The sequence below is a fragment of the Ziziphus jujuba genome, chromosome 3, assembly GCF_031755915.1.
Source record: "Ziziphus jujuba cultivar Dongzao chromosome 3, ASM3175591v1".
In the NCBI taxonomy this organism is placed as follows: domain Eukaryota; kingdom Viridiplantae; phylum Streptophyta; class Magnoliopsida; order Rosales; family Rhamnaceae; genus Ziziphus; species Ziziphus jujuba.
Window position 1 is genome coordinate 2,566,230 of NC_083381.1, and position 6,300 is coordinate 2,572,529.

General features: G+C 34.5%; 1 long non-coding RNA gene across 1 annotated transcript; it reads right to left on the reverse strand.

Moving 5' to 3' along the window:
• Positions 1-1,351: 1,351 nt before the first annotated feature.
• LOC132803206 (uncharacterized) lies at positions 1,352-4,808 on the reverse strand. Its single transcript, XR_009638229.1, has 4 exons — positions 4,781-4,808; positions 4,586-4,652; positions 2,737-2,808; positions 1,352-1,693 (listed from the first exon to the last, which is right to left on the reverse strand). It is a non-coding gene; the product is annotated as an uncharacterized LOC132803206 (long non-coding RNA).
• Positions 4,809-6,300: the final 1,492 nt, after the last annotated feature.

The window sequence follows — 6,300 nt, forward strand, 5'->3', positions numbered from 1 at the left end:
TTTATCAACTGAATCAATCTCACTTACAATTCAAACTTTTATTTGGAACTAGAATTTTGGCTAGGAAATTACAAAATTCCCTTTGCTGGTTGTAAAGAAAAATGATAGGGAAAAAACGTTACAGGGGAAAATGACGAGGAAAATACCATAAAATAAGGATTTTAGTTCTCCTAAAAAATTGGTTAAGAAAACGGAAATTTTCCAAGCAAAAAAATTATCAACTTTTTCAAAAAACAAATTATGCAAACGACCTTTTCACATTCTTTTTGGTGAACCGGATCGAAATAACCTGAACGAAACTGAGTCCAAATTCTAGTACAGTCGGCAATAAATAAATTCTTTAATAACTCCTAAATTAAAACTATGACCAACATTAACCAAATAAAAAAAAAAATAAAAAATAAAAAATAAAAAAAACTGCAACTCTGTCACTTTTCTTGATTCATGATGAGCAACTGCAACCATTAATAATACCAATACAACGATGCAATGGCACGATGTCCTTATCACTCCGATCCCTCATGATGCTTGAATCCATATCAACAATAAGTTTCCAAGTTTCTAAGCATAGAAGAAATCTCAATCAATCCTGGGTAAGAATGTAACTGGGTTTACAGACATCATCCATAAAACCAACCAACCATTTATCCACCTGAACTTGCTTCAACCATGGTTCCTTTGGAGTTTTCTACTGACTCCAACATATAATCGCGTTGTTGGCGTTCAAAGAAAATATTGAAATCATACCAACCATTTATCCACCTGAACTTGCTTCAACCATGGTTCCTTTGGAGTTTTCTACTGACTCCAACATATAATCGCGTTTTTGGCGTTCAAAGAAAATATTGAAATCATACCTAATAAATTTTTTTTAATAATATCATCTAACATTCTAGGAATCTGAAACTCTTCTACAAAAATCCCTTTACATCTCCACTTCCAAAGCATTCAACATTCCACACAGAACAATATTCCAAACAATGCGACCAAGCCAAATACTTGACTTAACTTGAATATTCACAGTAAGCCAAATCCTCCTAAGTATAAACAACTTGTCCGACCTTTTCATGCACGGAGAAATGGACTTGCCATCAAGCAACTACCACCTACGAGACTCTATTTTGTTACTTGGCTAGGCTAAAATCAACTGTGGATGAGTTTTTTACAGTTGAAGGCAGTTGGAGGTATGCACGAGTAAATCAAAGAGACAAAACAAGAATTAGGAACAACATAGCTATACCGAAAGGACTTCTCTCTCATTCTATATTCATTTGTCTAATTTTTTGAAGAGCTCCGAGAGTGAAGATATCAGTGACCACAACAATCCACAGTTCCTAGTTGGCAGGGAAAACCGTACAACATAAAATTGTATTAGAAAACAATAAGATAAGGTTGTGCTGTAACAAGAACAAGTCAGATTTGCACACTCAATTCTAATTAGCATAAGAACCATTAATTATACACTGGAAGATTAATGGAAATATAGAAGAGGACCAACAAAAAAGTTCCAAACAGAAAGTTCTAAACATCTAGCATAGAGAGTGGAGAGGTTAACTAAACTTGTTAACCAATTAAAAAACATGAGAAAGAAAATGTCATGAAAGCTTGCTGTACGACACAGGAAAGAAAAGCAAATATGCACTGTAGTCCCATGCCTCATCCAGCCGCCCTTCTGACTTTTGTCAACATATGCCTACAGCCAAAAAATAAATAAATAAATTAACATAAAGGTCGCATAACAAGAAAAGCACAAAAATAAAGACAGTAATCAAACTCTCACAAAGAAAATAATAACTTACTTGCATTTATGCAAGAAGATAAAATATAGAACTCACATTATAAAAAAAAATATATATATATATATATAAATAAAAAATAAAAAAAGAAACTAAATTATTGGAACTTACTAGTCCCAGGGGAACAGACTGTCATTTATTCCACCACAACATGTGTTAAAGATAACAATGAACAACTCTTTATGAAGAGTCGCAACAAATCAACACGTCTAAAAGTAAACTACCAAGAAAACAAAAAAAGATAGTAAATTTTTCTGGGTTTGTAAAATGATAATTCAGGGGTCTGGAATCTCTCTGTTTATGAGCTATGAGAAAGACAACAAATAAATAAGTAAAATGACAAGTAGAATACATTTTAGATATACAACATGTAACTCCACATGCTATTTCTTTTCATTTTTCTCTAAATGGATGAGAAAGGAGATTCCGACAAACAAGACATTTATAATGTACAAGCCCAAACTTCAGAGTGACAATGTACAATTTTGAGAGGGCAAGGGACATATAAAAAGCAATCACATTAGGAATTTACTGGACCAATAGACACAGTAAGCATAACATGAGCATGAAAAGAGGTTGTCACTCACAAGTAAAGCAATTTAAATCGCAGCTAGAGCTACACGAAGTCAATCAGAAACCAAACCATTATCAAAGCAAAATTAAACATAATTGGGAGAGATGGGACTGCTCCGAAACAAGCTATGAGAAAGTAAAAAACAAAATAAAAAAATTTGTGGCCATCAGTATTACAGGATGGATGGGGCTTTACAGTTCCAAAAAACAAATTCACCTTATTACTTTGATTTTAAGTTCAAACAGAGCAGATCAGCAGAAGAAAACTTAAACAAAGAAGTTACTTTATGTTTTTGTTTACTAAGTTTTTCTCTCCCTATTTGGGTTCTCATATTTCTTTTAAAATTATCATTCTCTATTTGAGTACCTATAGAACCTGAGTTGCAGCCGCTGTTGCCTTCATATAGTCTTTCTCTGCGAATGCACAAGCTAGAAGGGCCTACATAAATGGTAGGGAAACAAACATAAATATTATTACAACAATTTTACTTACTTGGTCAAGCTGTATATGAAACAGTCTTCAGTTTAACTTAAACGTAAAACACAAGAAACATATTGGATATTCAGGCTACCAGTAACCAAAATAGAGTAAAAAACAGAAGCAAATTCGTGCTATAGATAAGGAAAACTTACCAAATCCAATGAAAAACCAACAACAAAACAAATAGCAAATTTTGTTAAAATCTTAAGAAGCATAGAAAGAAATAGATCAGGTATGAACTTCTAAGCAATAACATTGCCATCTTTCCACCGATAACACATGCGGCTACCCTCATTTTTGCAAGTTACAAACGAAGCAACAATTAGACCAAACCACAATACCCAACAAAAACATTTTCATATAAAATCAGCCTTTCGGCTCTTCCACCATTCCAGGTCCATAAAGGCCAAAAAAAAAACAAGAGAATGAGAAAAAAATAAAAATAAAAATAACGTAGAGAAAGAAAAACACTGTTCTACCCATATTGCCATCTAACCGCACCTAACTCATCTTTCCCCAAAATATATTTAACCCTAAAAAATAAAAAAAAGCAAACTTGGATGAACAACAGCGAACAACAATGACCACAGAAAGGGACATCTCTCCTTGAGCAGATATATATACATATACAGTAATGATACAGTGAAACTCTATACATATATATACCTGGCAATTCGGGTTGGTGGGTCGTGTTCGTGTCAACCCGTTTAATAATCGTGTCAAAAATGCCTAACCCGAACACGACCCATTTATTAATCGTGTCAGGTACCTAAAACACTAACCCGACCTGTTTATAAATAGGTCAACACGACACGACCCGTTTAACACGATTATTTTAACGGGTCGTGTTGACCTATTAACCCGTTAACCTGAAATTGACCTATTAATCCGAAAACTAACCTATTAACCCGTTAACCCGAAAATTAACCTATTAACCCGAAAAAAATTTTTATTTTATTTTTATTTTTATGTTTTTGTTTTATTAAAGATGTATTTTTTGTTTTTAAAAAATTAGTAATAGAAAATTATTTTTATAAAATTTTTAATTTATAATATTTTTTAGTTATTAAATATTATATTAGTAATAAAATATTAATTTAAAATTAAATTTAAATGGGTTGTAATAGGTATATAATCGTGTCGGATTGAAACTGACACGTTTAATAAATGGGTCGTAACAGGTCAATTTCGAGTTAAACAGATCAACCCGAAAATGACACGATTAATAATCGTGTTAAACGGATTGACCCGATTATGACCCGAACCCATTTATAATAAACCCAAACCCATTTATTCCGTGTCATTTTCGAGTCGTGTCGCCGTGTCATGATCCAAATTGCCAGGTCTATACATATATACATATACATACACATGGAGAGAGAAGAGAGAACAGCTACAGTAGATAAAGGCTCCCATTGAATATTGAACTACGCATATCCGACAACATTTTTTTTTTTTTGGTGCTGTCCCCTATGCCTCTCCGCCCGTGACTCGAACCCGCACAACTGTGGCGCAGGTAGTGGTTCTCGACCACGCGAGCTAGCCAACGTCAACGTCTTATAAGCCATAAAACAAAGAATTTAGGTGGTAGACACGTCCCACTAGATACGTATTTGGTGGTGGGATGTATGACTTCCACCATAGTAAAATTCTAGGTATTTAAAGTCATTAAACCTAAAGAATAAGTGTAATTTGAAATTTGAACTAATTAAGAAAAGAATAAGGGAATACTTACCATTATAACAATCCTTTACCGCAAAATTCATACATCGAAAATTTGTTAAGTATTCTCCAATTACATCCTGCGTTCATAAAATTAAGTACATCATAAGATTTCCTCATTTTTCATTCAAAGTGAAGCTGAGTAAAATGGAAAAAAGAAACATATAACTAGAAATGAGTGAAAATGATGGTAGATTCTTGAACGTACCTGAGGAGGAATTTAATTCAAGATCAACATCTTCAAGTTTCTCAAGCCAGGTTTTGACTTCACGGTTATGGCTCTGCTTAGCCTCGGCGTCAAGCAATACTGCTTCTATTGTTAAAATTGTGCCTTCAAGTTGGAACAGCTCATCTTTGACATTCCACAGCAATCCAAACTCTTTCCCAGTTGCAGAAGCTAACTTTCTAACGATCTCCTTGGCAATGCCAGAGAGAACAATCTCGGCCATTGGATTGCTGGAAAGGTATATAGAAACCAGAAAATTGTTTGAAGTATGCAAGAGATGGTTGGATTATGTCGTGGAGATCCAAGATTCCCTGGCCAAATGTTTATATTGCTTACTTCGTTTTATTAACATTATTTGAAGTCAATTGATATTAAATATTTTAAGACTGAAGGACAACCATTTTTTACATTTCTTATTTTTATTATTATTATTATTATTTTTTATTTTTATTTTTACTTTTACTTTTTTTTAAACCATCCTACCCTACAGTACAACTAATCACCAACATTTAATTAATATTTTCAGTTTTAAATTATCCAAGTTGTTATAGCATATGACAAAATGATATATCTTCCAATTAGCTTCACTGGGTTGGTGGGTGTAACTTGTCAGCTGGAATTGATGAGGTCCCGCAGTGGGGTTCAACATGTTTTCGTGATGGCCCACTCAACAACATGGGAGATGCACCTGTAGTAGTAGACGTGGAGGGAAGGTCACGTGGAGAGATTGGAGAGGTGGAGTGACCATGTTGGAGACGTGAGGAATGTGGAAGAGTGAGATTATTGAGGGACGATGGACAGTAGAGTTGGTGGAACAGTGGGTTCTTTGAAAAGTTGATAATGATTTAGAGGGGGAGGACGGTGGACTGGTTAGAGGAGATAACGATGATAAAGATTTAGGTGGAATAGGATTGTGAAAGTGGATAATGTCAGGACCCGTCCAGAATTCCTTCCCCGGAACCCTAGACAGCCCTGATTCCAGGGAAACCCTACCGGATCCTCCAACGGAAAATCCGACAGAGCCTCCCCTAAGGGATTTACTTACCACAAACTACCTGCACTGAAAACACACTTCTATACTCATCCCCTTATTCCTCCCGCAAACTACAAATTGTCCACAAAGTTCAGCACTTCTCAAAAACAACAACAGTCCAGCGCATAAATTAAACAGAAGTATTCCAATAGTATACAGAGCTTTAAGAAATGCTAAAACAACAGAAATACAACAAGGCTGAAAGAAATAATACACTGAAATGAAAGAGTACAAAGATACTTCTCGAAACACAACAGCAGCGGAAAACTGGGTTCGCTCCGGAAGAACGTCTACCACCACTTGCACCTAAGGGAACGGAATTTAAGAGTGTGAGATGCTAATCATCTCCGTGAGTAACCCGAACTACTGAACACCTTTTGTGATAATAATAAAATAATAACAATAGCAATTAAGGAATAAAACAAATACCAACAATTAATAAATAAATAATAATAATAACGGTTGGAAA